The sequence below is a fragment of the Aulostomus chinensis genome, chromosome 2 (genome assembly GCF_037954235.1).
Source record: "Aulostomus chinensis isolate RoL2024-O1b breed Wild chromosome 2, RoL_Achi_v1.0, whole genome shotgun sequence".
Taxonomy (NCBI): domain Eukaryota; kingdom Metazoa; phylum Chordata; class Actinopteri; order Syngnathiformes; family Aulostomidae; genus Aulostomus; species Aulostomus chinensis.
The window spans coordinates 29,721,456-29,735,051 of record NC_141321.1 but is presented as its reverse complement, the minus strand read 5'-3'; the positions used below and the strand labels follow the sequence as shown (position 1 = coordinate 29,735,051).

At 40.2% G+C, this 13,596-nt stretch overlaps 1 long non-coding RNA gene across 1 annotated transcript; it reads right to left on the bottom strand.

Moving 5' to 3' along the window:
• Window positions 1-5,591: 5,591 nt before the first annotated feature.
• LOC147269684 (uncharacterized) lies at window positions 5,592-10,884 on the bottom strand. The gene is made up of 2 exons (XR_015111533.1): window positions 10,696-10,884; window positions 5,592-7,236 (listed from the first exon to the last, which is right to left on the bottom strand). It is a non-coding gene; the product is annotated as an uncharacterized LOC147269684 (long non-coding RNA).
• Window positions 10,885-13,596: the final 2,712 nt, after the last annotated feature.

Here is a 13,596-nt window from a genome sequence, read left to right as displayed (position 1 = left end):
TTACAGCTCTTCACTGCTTCATGGGGTCAAAGATGCAACAGACTTAAAACCATAAAGTAAAACAACTGTACAGTGCAGTGAAGTACTTCTCTTGAGAACTGAACACATTGGTTTGATTTTAAAAGGAAAATAAACCTGTTCTGACTTTACAGTAATGTCTAGTTTATTTCACAAGTAAATGCACACGCCAACAAGCAGCCGCAATGACTGCAACTGCAATAAACTGAAAAAGCAAAACAAAAAAGGGACTTAACAAAGTTGCTTTTCAAAGGAGTTCATGGGTTATTTATACTGAATTAAGCCCACTGTTCTCCAGTATGCAGTGTGCTTCATTAGGTTTAAATTTGAATGATACTGAAAAAACAGCATTGTTTTGTGCCATAACAAGAGCATGAAAACGTTCCTCAAAGGACAGGAACTCACCCATAACCGAATCTGCCTTTATGTCACGTTTCATCATTTTTGTGTCAAGGAAAATAGAACTACAGTTCTCCGTCAACATGAGGATTCACTGTGGGATGCTCTTCCTGGTTGTGGTTACAAACGATGGTGAGCAAACTGACCAGCAGTTGAGGTGGTACGTCTGCTTTTCCAAAAGACTCAACGTGGAAGCTGAGAGAGGGAGGAGTTGGCGGAGTGTATTTTTTATTGTTTTTCTGAAAATGTTGGATTACTTTCAGCAGGATGTTGCTCTCCTAGTGAGGTGTTAGGAGCTGTAAACGCCTGGCCTCCCGGTGTATTTTTCAGTGTTTTCAAGTGTGAAAGAAGATCTTCCTAGATCTAGAAGATCTTTCCTGATAGGATTACTACAATCAATTTAGGTTCCCAGAAGTAGGGATCATCCACTGAGTTGTAAACATGTACAATAACAACAATACTGTATGACTGCAGATTGTCATGCTTACAGGAGGATGAGAAAGATTAAGTGTAGTCTGTTTTGATTTAATTTATACAGTTTCTCACATCCGGGCAGAATGGTCATAGTTAACGCCATCTCGCAGGATAATGTGGTGTCCCCTGTTGTTATACTGGATGTGGGACTAGAGAACAGTTTTCACTTGGCATTGAAAACCAAATCTACTTTCATTCCCATGGGAACAGACAGTAAAAAAAACAAAGAAATCCTATCAGTGCAGAAGGAAAGTAAATGTTTAAGGCCTTTCGGACAACAGGAAAGCAGTTATTTCCGGCGCTGAAGATGAAAAAGGGTCTGTTTTAAACCAATCAGCCCTTAACTCAATATACCACTTAGTTGTTGTTTTAAGTCCATCATGATAACCAGTTTTATCAGGACGTCTTCAAAGGTCAGTTTCTGATGAAATCAAAGTAGCATAATCAACCTAATCAACAATATGACCACAGATTATTATGCTTACTGGAGGATGAGAGAGATTAAGTATTGTCTGTTTTGATCTTTGAGTTGGATTTAGTCTGGCCTATATGTTCAGATTACATCCAGTGACCCAGTTCTCCAGACAGCCTCTTATAAAATGATACCCCGGGATAAATTAGCATGTATTATACATGCATCTCCCCCACAGGAACCCTATTCTACACCTTACCCCATTTAGATTTTAGTCAGACTTGAAACCAGCTTAGCAAGCTGACTTCAGAAGTGCCTGATAAGTATTTGTCAACAGAACAGCTGGCACACAATGCCCTCTTGTAGCTTTATGCCACAGCATATGCCAGCCGCTCGTAGCGTGTGGTAATTTAGCTGGGGCTGGTTCTGCAGGAACAGATGGGCTCAAGTATTGTTATTCTCGCTCCAGCTCAGGGCCCCTGGGGGGAGTCACTAAATAAAATCAAAGCAGATGGACCTCTCTGGGCTAGGCTGTATTTATGATAAACAGCCAGTACAACCAGTGTCCGTCTAACACCTTAACCCACCCTCCACGCAAACGCACAGGCAAGAAGATTAAATAGTTTAACCTTACCTGTTGCACTGGATTGCAGCTCTTTATTCACCAAAACAGCAGCCAAACCCAAACAAAGAAAGAGAAGAGCGTACACGGTGACTGAAAATATCTAGTGGAGAGTTTTAGTCGTTTCTGTCCAGCACAACGGGTCCTTTTTTCCCCCACCTTGACCTTAAACTGTAAAATTCTCTCACAACAGAAACTAAAGCTTTCTCACTTTTATTTTGGTGCAGATTTTGAAACGTCTGACTTTCCTGTTCTTATACACCGACAGAGGATTGTTGTGTTCTTTTACAACCTTGCTGAGATTTTCATTGCTGCTGTTCTCACATCCATGCCATAGATGCAGGCCTTGGATCGTACACGGCAGGATGGTCGCGGTGAACACACTCTCATTAGCTAATATGGTGTCTCCGGTTGTTATACAGTGTATGGACCTACAGAGCAGTTCTCACTTGGCATTGAACTCCAAATCTACTTTCATTCCCATGGGAACAGAGCAATGAACAAAGGAATCCTACCAGAGAAGAGGGAAGGTGGATGGTTAAAGCCACTCAGACAGCAGGAAAGTGGCAATTTCCAACGCTGAGGATGAAAAAAGCGTGAACCGATTTGAGCCAATTATTCCTAACTCAATATACCACTTAAGGTGCGGTTTTAAGTCCATCATGATAATCAGCATATAATACAACACTAATTCCAATACTGATGAATTTTTATCAAATTTATAGCTCATTAGCTCAGAACTTTTCCCCTGGAATTTTTTTTAGCTTCAAGAAACGCACCCCTCATCAAATGCAAGTGCGACTACATCCCATATTGTGACGTTATCCTCTTTGTAGCCGACAACATTTGTGTAAACGTTTGAAAAGAATTGCTGAAATATCTAATTCACCGGTAGGTATTGGTGTCCATTATCACATAAATCCTTGGCCCACATTTTCAGAAAGGACCCTGGCCACTTGGATGATATATTAATTACCTCTTAAGCAACAGCTACCAGATGTTGTTGCTCTAAGAACCAGGTGTGGATAAATTGCATATGCAGAATGTGTGTAAAATATTTAAACTCGTATCTCTCAGTTAAGGTGTGAAGTGTTTTTATTGCACGTCACTGTTTTGAGTATGGCAGAGAGGAAAAGGCCAGCAGTCCCCCCGGCCCTCCCTCCACGGTGGAGCTCAGCATCTTGGTTTGGGCTGAGAGTGAGACTCTGATGGTTGTGCGTGGGTGGAGGATGAGGGGTGGAGGTGAGGTCTTCATACACCTGTTTACCCTCTGATCCCCTCCAGCCTGCCAGCTTTAACACTGCATTATACTGCATTATTTACAGACGCTCACTGGACACGGAGACACGCACTGCTGTCTGCTTTCAATATGGATGTGTGTGAGTCAGTGTGGGTGTGTGTTCAGGTCGCGGAAGTAGTGGTTAGGGTTAGTATGCGCGTGTGCGTGCTGTTTCCTGAGCGGAGCCTGTGATGTGGAGCAGTCTCTGTCAAGATAACCCTCCACTCTGATGATGTCCATACACAACAGAACATACAAAAAAATTAACAATCATTCCAGATTCTAACCACAAAATTTTAAGAGGAACAATCAAAGAGACTGGCCTCAAAGGTACTGCATCGACCAATGTTGGTCAACACGATTTGATGATGAAAGTGAGCTCAATCTTGTAACACTCCACTACATGGTGACGCCGACACCGTCGCTGTTACGCACCAGCGCCACAGAAATAATTCAAATCCATTGTGATCCTTTCATGGTGAAGGCACAGAAAAGACACAAAAGATCACCTGGTCAATGTTCAGAAAACAGATAAACAGATAAAGTTGTAAACGGGACACCTGTTACACTACCATGTTTGTTTTTTCCTGCAATTCGTGTGTAATTGTTCCAAAGTTCCAGCCAACGGTCATGTTGCATGCTGACGAGGACAAAGTCTGGGGCTGTCATGGAGGACGGCCACAGATCCCAGGTCAGTCACGTGAGTAGAAGAGTAGCTACGTCAGCACTTTTTTGAAAAAGACGACTCTCCCATTTTTACTCTTTTACAAAAGACAAAACCGCCTCAAGTGAGCATTAAAACTCTTTTGAGGTATTGAGGTTTTCTTTTTTTTTAATTCTACCAATTCCATCAACCTTCTCTAAATGCTTTGAAATGTACACCAGAATATGATGACCGCAACAGAACCGATGGTACTTTCATAGATACTTCTCACTAACTACCTTCAACCTGTAACCTTATAAATGTCACACTTGTAAGAAATAATTCCTAAACTCCCCCAAAACAAAAACAAAACAAAACAAAACCAAACTAAACATCAGTTTTTAATGAAGCAAATGAGAAAAATAATTTCACCTTCCCCACACAACCGCACTATTACATAATATGATATAATTCTACAGGTAAAACCACACTGATTAGAATCTTGCTCCTTCAAAAATACTGCTGCCTGCTGGATGGACGAGGTACACCCTGTACAGATAACTGCATAAACACTCCTTGTACCCAAACAAAGGCATCAAGCAGGCATTTCATTAGACCATTGTGTGATATGGCAGGCTGCTGCTGTCAATGTATTTATTAGTTTGCGATACATGTCTTTTCCTGTTGTTCCCGGGGCATGGGATAATGCTGGTTTTGTTCACGGCCCAGTGTGAACGGCGCCTCGGCTGCCAGCTGTCAGGGCTGATACCGTCTCATTTGGATTCCCAGCCTGCTTGCTGAATGGCTAATTAGATTTGCCATTTTCAATCCACTGATTGCTATACATAGCAGGACAAAGGAGCTGACAGCATGTAGCATTCAGGTCCAACTGTAACAATTAATAACTGTGGTAATTAACATGTGTGTTGGGCACCATTGATTATGACATTACCTGTAGAACGGATGGCCTGGGCCTCACTATTTCATTAAGGAGTGCAGATATAGATTGTTATTAATAAACTGCTCATTGCAGCTGAGAGGAGGTTATTAATTACACAAATTAGCGGGCACAAGGGTAATCAAGTTAAAGCTGTTGTGTTCACAATAATTGATCTAATTTTTACTGACCACTCCTGTTGGATGGTGTCACACGCCCCCTGTGTGAAGAGAAATCACCTCATTAACAAAAGTTTAATCCTAATCATAGTTCTTGGTCTGCCTGGCTTTAAGGTCATATCTGAATGTCAGAACCATTACAAATTGATTGCTGGTAAATTAAATCAATGTCATGTTCAGAGAAAACAATAACAACTAATGGATGGGCCAAGCTAGCTCAAAACAAACAGGTTTATAGGTAGCTCTAGGACAGTGTGTGTGTGTGTGTGTGTGTGTGTGTGTGTGTGTGCGTGCGTGCGTGTGCGCAGAGGTTGGGTGTGTTCTGCCACTTTCATAATTCATTATGTCCATAGTAAGAGAAATGTCAGGATCTGGGCAATTAGCAGCAGCTGTAGGGACCTGTTGTTGGTGGGGGGTGGGGGTGGTGGTGATGGTGTTGGTGATGATGGTGGTGGTGGGGAGACAGAGAGGAAGCAAAAGCAACTACAGTCAGTCAGACAGAACAGCAGCAAATACAGTTTTTTATATATTCAGTTACAGTTTTATGTAAAAAGTATAACTTTATTTAATACAGAAGGTTTAGTGTAGCATTTCAGGTGCATCAAACGCTGAGAAAAATATTCACACATACTGAGAGCAGATTTTAATAGATATACATTCAGTTTATACAACATTTAAAGCGATACATCACACACAAATTCTCATTTGTTTACGAAGTGCCCAGTGTTAGATGCCTTCAATTCATGAAGATATTTCCCCCTGCATGATTCCTTTGTTAATTGAGAAGCCAGGAAAGGTTAGTCGCACACTAGTTGCTGGAAGCTGATGGAGATCGAAAATTAACAACAGCAAAATTGTCCAAATATATCCTTTCCACATCTTTTTTATCTAGTTGTATACTCTCTTTCATAGACAATTTGACATGAGCGAAAGAAAACTGCCTAAAAAAACAAAAAAAACAAACTACATTGTGGTCTACTGCTGGATGTTTGCATGTTATGAGATTGACCACAAGCATTTTCATACTCACCCTGCAGAGCGTAGAACCAGAACTGTTCAGTTAGGTCGTTTAAGCTCAAATCAAAGTGTTGCAACAGGAATATGACTGGATATATAAGACATTTATCAGTTTGGATGGAGCCTTTGGGAGCTGGTAGATTGATGTCCTGTGTAGTTTAGCTGTTATTAACGTTTAGTCTCAATTAGCTGATAACTGATTAAAAAAAAAAAAGATAACTTTCGAGTGACGTATTTAAGCCATCACATGCTAAATCTGGATCACTCAAGCAGAAACGTTCGCTAGCTGACGGATAAATTCGGGCAGTATTTTTGAAATTGTTTTAAATGAACTCTTGAGACATTTGACATCTCGCTTCATTTTTGGTTGGCTTCCCAGAAGACCCTTTTCTTTAACTGGCTTTTGTGTTTCAGGTGACGGGCAAGCTGCCAGTACACACAAATCCTCTTGATCCTTACAAAGCTGCAAAACATGAGGGGAAATTGCCAGTCTCAGTGGATCTGATGGCCCCACATTGTAGTTTATAATAAAAACAGCATCTCGTCACCTCACAACACATTGCCTCAACCTCTTTGCACTTCAACAAATACGCATCAGATTTCTATTTCCCCTCCACCTGGCAGAACAGCAGCCATTTTCATCATCCGAAGCGTGTGAAATTTCACACTCATTCTTCACAACACATTGTTTAATATGCACTGCTCCTTTTTTTTCTCTTCCTATTCCGTCCTGTGTATGAAATTCTTCCATTCTTGGCTGCCAACGCCGAAGATGCAGCCAATCATCTACGAGCGATGGCAGTTACAATTTTCTGTGAACAATTTGCTCTGTTAAGAGGAAAATTGCTTTCAATATAAGCTCCCTTTGAAAGACAACAACAATAAAAAGATACAACTGTAATACCGCTGCCTCTGTCAGCACTTGGCCGGGACAGCCTCGGCAGGAACATATGACTGGGGGATGAGGTGCTTACAAGTCAGCCTTGTAATATCAGCATCTGTGTGAGACAGTCCTGGCAAATGAATCCCACTTTGAACATAACAGCTTGGCATCACATGAAAATGACTGCCATGAGCAGTAGTTGTCAGATATGCTCTTGCCACTGCGATAGTGAATTGTCATTTATTATATGTTGTGTCTCCCTCTTTCAGGTCCTGTTGACTGTATTGATTTGCAAGAGCACGGGGGTACAGAGGTCACTTTGATCAAACACTCTGCGACACACGGGAATCACACTGAGCTGACATTCCATTACCTGGGACAAAAAGGATTCAAAACAAAGGATGTGTTAAGGAACGCTGGATGCAACAATATGACCATAATTAACAGAGAAATCAATGATTTACACTTGTTGTGTGGCCTGAATGGCTTCACATCAAATACTGCCCTTTGACTTTTCTTGTATATAACTTACGTAACTACATCATATAACATAATACAATATAATTGTATAATATAGGACAATATAAAATTATAACATTTTACATTTTATGTTTTTCTAAGAAGATATGTAATGCAGGGCAGCACGGTGGTGCAGTGGTCAGCACTGTTGCCTCACAGCAAGAAGGTTACAGGTTTGAGTCCCGGCTTGGGCACAGGATCTTTCTGTGTGGAGTCTCCATGTTCTCCCTGTTCCTGCTGGGTTCTCTCTGGTACTCCAGCTTCCTCCCACAGTCCAAAGACATCAAGAGGGGACGAGGCTGATTGATACTCTAAACTGACTGTAGGTGTGGCTGTGAGTGTGAATGGTTGTCTGTCTTTATGTGTTGGCCCTGAGATGGACTGGTGACCCGTCTAGAGTGAGCGCTGCCTCTCGCCTGAAGGCTGTTGGGATAGGCTCCACCCCCACCCCCGCGACCCTTAACAGGATTAAAGGTAGAAAATGGATGGATGGATGGATATCTAATGTAAGCAGGAAGTTTAAGAGGGATGAATAAGGTCAAGAGGGATTAATGGATTCATCTTTGTTTTGGCTGCATTTGTTAAAAAGATGATTTCCTTATCAAAACTTGAGATGAATCATATGCATCACTGACCTTCTGTCAAGGGACAGGAAGTGACACAGGTGACTGAAACTAGTTTTCATTTTTATTCACAGCTTAATGCCACTTTCTGGACATAATTATCTATTCACAAGCATGTATTTTATTTTGGTGTCAATTATCTGTTGTATACACAGATGCTCCTCCCATATTAAAGAGAGGGGAACAGTGGGAGTCTTTTTGAGTGAGATGGAATCAGTGGCTGTCAGGCAAAGGCAATATAACCATTAAGTGTTTTACAAAGTAAAAAAAGATTACTATGTTAGTTCACAAATACTGAAACAGCTAAAACTTCTTTCTCTTTAAAAGGCTGGGTTGTTAATCTGAAATCAAAACGAAGGACCTGTGCTGCAGACTTGACAGCAGCAATATGCTTTTATTTATTAACAAGCTGTTGGCAATAATTAAGGGCATGATTGCAAGCGTATGTCTTTAGTTTGACTGCATTCTAGTCGATGAAATGCGTGTCTCTGTGGTGTGGTTTGACGAAAGCCCGGTTGACTGGCATTATTGCGTGGGCCAGCCCTGCTGCTGTCTGTCGTGCCTGTCAAAGTCATGAGAGGATCACTTTATCATCGTTTGTCTGCAGTGTCTGACACTATTGAGTAGGCGGCAGCCCTTAGGGAAATGGGGGCATATACCTTACGGTATTTGCTGTATGCTCAGTTTTTACTTAGTTGCTTGCTTGGTTTTATCAGGATTGTTATTCCAGCCTGTCACATTGCTCAGTAAGGGTTGCTACATGGCTCATAAAAACCAACAGCCTGGTCTCCTGTGTTATTACTCAGTATGACGGCTCGTCAAGGCCTCAGTGGCGCTGCAACAAAGCTGCTCTGTAAGGCCTGAACGGCTATAGAGCTATGGCTGCATTTACACACAATGAAATAATATGACAGAACAGATGTCAAGCAGCTCAAACATGCAGCAAAAGTGTGTGTAGGATTTCTATTGGTTCAGACGCACACAGAAAAAGTTGAAATAACACAATATTTGAGCTAGGATTTAATCGTGCATGTTTGAGCCTCGGATGCAGTCCAAGCTAATTTGACATAAAAACGTGACTGTTAATGGTCTGTGTGGAAATCTATCATAGAAATGAGTGAATGTAAAGTTGGTAAAATATGTCCAAGGTAAAAGCAAAGAAATTACAGACAGAAAGCAGGCCACAATAGCTTTTTGGGTAATATACTATAAAACAAACAACCAAAAATAAAACTGTGTGTTCTGGTTGCAATGGGAGGAGATCCCACTGAAACTGAGGTTGGTTTGAAGTGCCTGAATGACTGAACCGTTGGAAAGTTATTGACCAAAGAGTTCACATAGTTAGTTTGCCCTTTTGTCAAGGTCCCTAATCAGGGATGAGCATTAAAACATGCGATACAGTTAGGTTTTATCCCAACAATGACGCATTTGAAGCCTGATATGCCATCATGAGGTTGGGAAACATTCATATTACTTTTTTTGTTTGAAATGGCAGCAATGGCCAGGGCATCATAAAAATTAATTTCTTCTTCATTCAAGCCTTTTTTAAAGGAGTTCACAAAATACTCATTATACCCTAATTGGCTACTACCTTGAATATGGACATTTAATTTCATCGCGCAGCTCTTCTTGACTCCCAATTATGTCAGCGGACGAAATGGGTCAAATTCCGATAGTACAATGATTCATGCTGTTGGGTTTGGGGCAGAATTTAAACGCCATTTTACAGCCAAATGGCCAGGAGGACTAATTCTGGTTAGCACTCTGCTAGCGCGAACAAATAGTTTAATCATGTGACTCTTACAAGTTTCCAAATGTTACATGCCAAACGGATGAAACGATGACAGTGACACGAGTCATTTCGCTTAGCACAATTTGTCCACTGTTTTTATAGCCAAATCATTAACAGTGGACTAGGCTACAACGGACCCTATGACATCATGCGCCACGCTAATACTTCACGAGCCAAGACTGAGTCAGACGCAGCCACGAAAAGAAAAGATGGACTAACATGACCTGGCTTGACAACAGTTCATAAAGGCCAGACAGTCCTTCACTGTGATCAGCAGATGATCTTAACGGTGCCCAGCAAATGAAGTCATGACATAGCATTTGGAGCTAATTTGTGCACAATTATGAAGCAGAGAGGCAAATGATATGAAGTATGAGCGATGAGCACAGGAAATCACAGTATTAATCCAATGCATTACACTCTAGTGAAGCTTGCCCTGAAACTGGATTGTCATGCTGCGGCCCAGTGGAACGGCGGTAACGAGTTCTGACTTGTATTAACATTAACAGACCACGTCAGCTGAAAAGGCCCGTTTGCATGACTCAAACAAACTTCTGCCTGTTCTTTTTGAAAGATTATCATGGGTGGGTATTGTGAGCTCAACGGACGATATGGATGATTCACCGTCACATTTCCACTGCTAGACTGTCCTGTAAACTGACGTGACAGCTGGTCGACAGATTAATTGTCTTACATCGGATCCACAACTTTAAAAGAGTATTTATTTGAGAATTTCCAAAGCAAACATGCTAAATTGGTTCTCCGCTTGTTATAGTTAAAGAACTGTGTGATGGTTGTTGATACAAAATCCACTCTGGTAAAATAGTCTAACATCAGCTTGCCATCGTTACAGTTAAACTTCACCCTAAAATGATCATTTTGTATATCCATAACTCACCATTTGATTTCTTCAATCCATGAAGATTTGGTTTTCCTCCTGAGTGACACCTTGGTGAGTCAGAATTCAGAAAATGTTAGTCTCGTACTTTTTGATGTAAGCAAATGGAGGCAGAAGATTAATATCTACAAAATTATGCAAAGCATCGATTTTCTCAAACTCGGTATAATCAGTATGTAATCAGTACATACCAGTATAATCCATATATCCAGCCGCATGATCAATTCTCCTCAAGCACTTTAATTTCAGCTAAAAACTAAAGAAATAAAATCTGAAATGCTCGAGCATGGACATAAATTTGAGTTAAGAGAAATCCTGTTAAATTAAGCTGAGTTAAGCTAAATTGAAATCCTGTATCCCAGACTCCACAACTGGATGTTCACATGGTGTTCGGTGCAACTTCCTGGAAAGAAAGCAAAGACTTGGATTGTACTGGATGGTGCATTTTTAGAATTCAGCATCACTTTCAGGTGTGGTTAATTTTTTTGGCACAGTAATCCTGAACAATGTGGCAGGGGTTAAAGTTGTCAAACATCTGCTGGAAATGCCACTTGAATAGAAACCAACAACCAGGCCGTACTGCCTCCTGGGGAGAACTGACCTGTTGACGTCATCTCATCACTGTCGCAAAAATATTGATATTAGCCAGTTTTTTGGTTCAGAAGAATTGGGATTACACGTATCTGTAGTTTGCCAAAATATACGATGCCAACATTTTATTACTGTTACGAGGAGTGTAGCATAGACGGGATTAGCCACAGAGCAAAAACCGGAAAGCATGCGCTTAATATGATACTCTGATACCGAGTCCTCCGTCTCTTCACAGTTATTATCAGAAGTTTGAGTGGAGAAGCATGTGTGTGCATCTATCCTGGCAGAGACACCGCATGTATTACACACTGCTCCGGGGCTAATCCACAATGCAAAATTGATTAATATTTGCTTTCAAAATGACACGGCTTGATGCATGAGGGCTCTCCACATGTAAATGAACACTTTAAAGGAGATGAATAGTCTCAACAGAGGATTGTAAAGTTCAAGCAGCAGATTTGCATATTTATATTACAAGTTACTGATAATAAGCAGGGCAGGAAGAAGAAAATGCAATCCGTTTGTCAATGTACACTCCCTACAATACAAAACTAGCACTTATTAGCTTCTGTGAACTGATATGTTCAATTACTTGCCACAATAGCTGTGCTGAAGATGTATTGTACTGTGTTTTGACTTTTTAATACAATTTAGATGATGACAGAGACATGAGACAATTGATGATTCATTTGCGATGCCACACAGAACATGGTGAAAGAAAAATAAATCTCATCTTACCTGCGTTCTTTCTGAGTAAAGCTGTTTCTAAAAATGGGCACAAAATTGAATTTAACACACTGCCAAAATTATAAAAACATACAGTGCTGAAAGTGCTTTTTCAAAAATGTTATTGTGTTCCAGTAGACAGCTTATGTCTGCGCGCTGACGCGTTCATCAGCAGTTCAACGTGACTAGCTATGACAGTATCAAAAGTGTTTCCTCCATTCTCCCCACTCATCAATTTCTTTTGGAGTGTCACACTTCAGCGTGGATTTCCTGTTCCAGGGGAGAGACACAAAGACTGGACGCCACCAGAGAGACAAACTGCTGTTATGTTTTTTTGTGAGGGCAAAAACAGGAAGGTGTCCAGTTGTGTCCAGGATGATGTCACTCATGTTCCCTCAGCAAAGCAGTATTCCAGTGTTTCATGGCTTGTTGGTGGAACATCAGTGTTTTTTTGTTTTTTTTTAATGTTTGAAGCCTCAGACAAATCAGTACTTTTAATTCCATTTAAACAAATCAAAAATTTACTAAAAGGCATTTTGATACAATCACAAAAAAGCTACGGCATGAATATCCAGTTAGTGGCCTTATTGAGCTGTTTAATTGTGAAGAGAAGAAAATCTATTAATGTCAGACAAAAAGGTCAAGTAAGAGTTTGTTTATGATGAAAACAGAGAAAACATCTATACACTATAAATGGTGAAATCTAAGGAAAATGAAATGCCTGTTTATGCCCATCTTACCATTGAATGGTGCACAGGGAACTCTTTAATGCCATATATATATATATATATATATATATATATATATATATATATATACACACACACACACACACCATATATATATATATATATATATATATATATATATATGGTGTGTGTGTGTGTGTGTATATATATATATGGTGTGTGTGTGTGTGTATATATATATATATGGTGTGTGTATATATATATATACACACATACATATATATATATACACATACATATATGTGTGTATATGTATGTATGTATATATACATATACATGTATATATATATGTATGTATATATATGTATGTATATATATGTCTCATATTCATTCCGTAAAAACTTTTTCTCATGTTTTTTTTTTCTGTACGTGTTATTATTTTCCTGATTACCTGACCATTTATCCACTGATAGAAAATGAAAATGACCAACTGGAGCCATTGCAGTGCATCCACAGTAACATTAGCTTTAGATCAACAGCAACATTAAAAATTTGCCTTCCCGTATCGATGGACCACCAGGCTAGGATTTTGTGTTTGGAAGCAAACGTGCTGTGCTCATATGGTTAAGCCTCTGTTTTGGTTATAATGTCAGCATTTAGGTGGAAGCACAGGCCGTCTTAAGTGCAGTCAACTGATGTTTAGGAAGAACTGCGAGCATGACTGTAGGAGCCAAGTGTTATAAATGCACAAGTTTAAGGTTGTAAAATAGCTCTTAGGAATTTAACTGCGTTCAAACAAAGCCCTAACTGGCTCCAGTAAGTGTGGCTGATTGATCCTGAATGTTACCATGTTCATAGTTAGCGTCTTTGTTATAATAAAAGCAGCTTGTTTGCC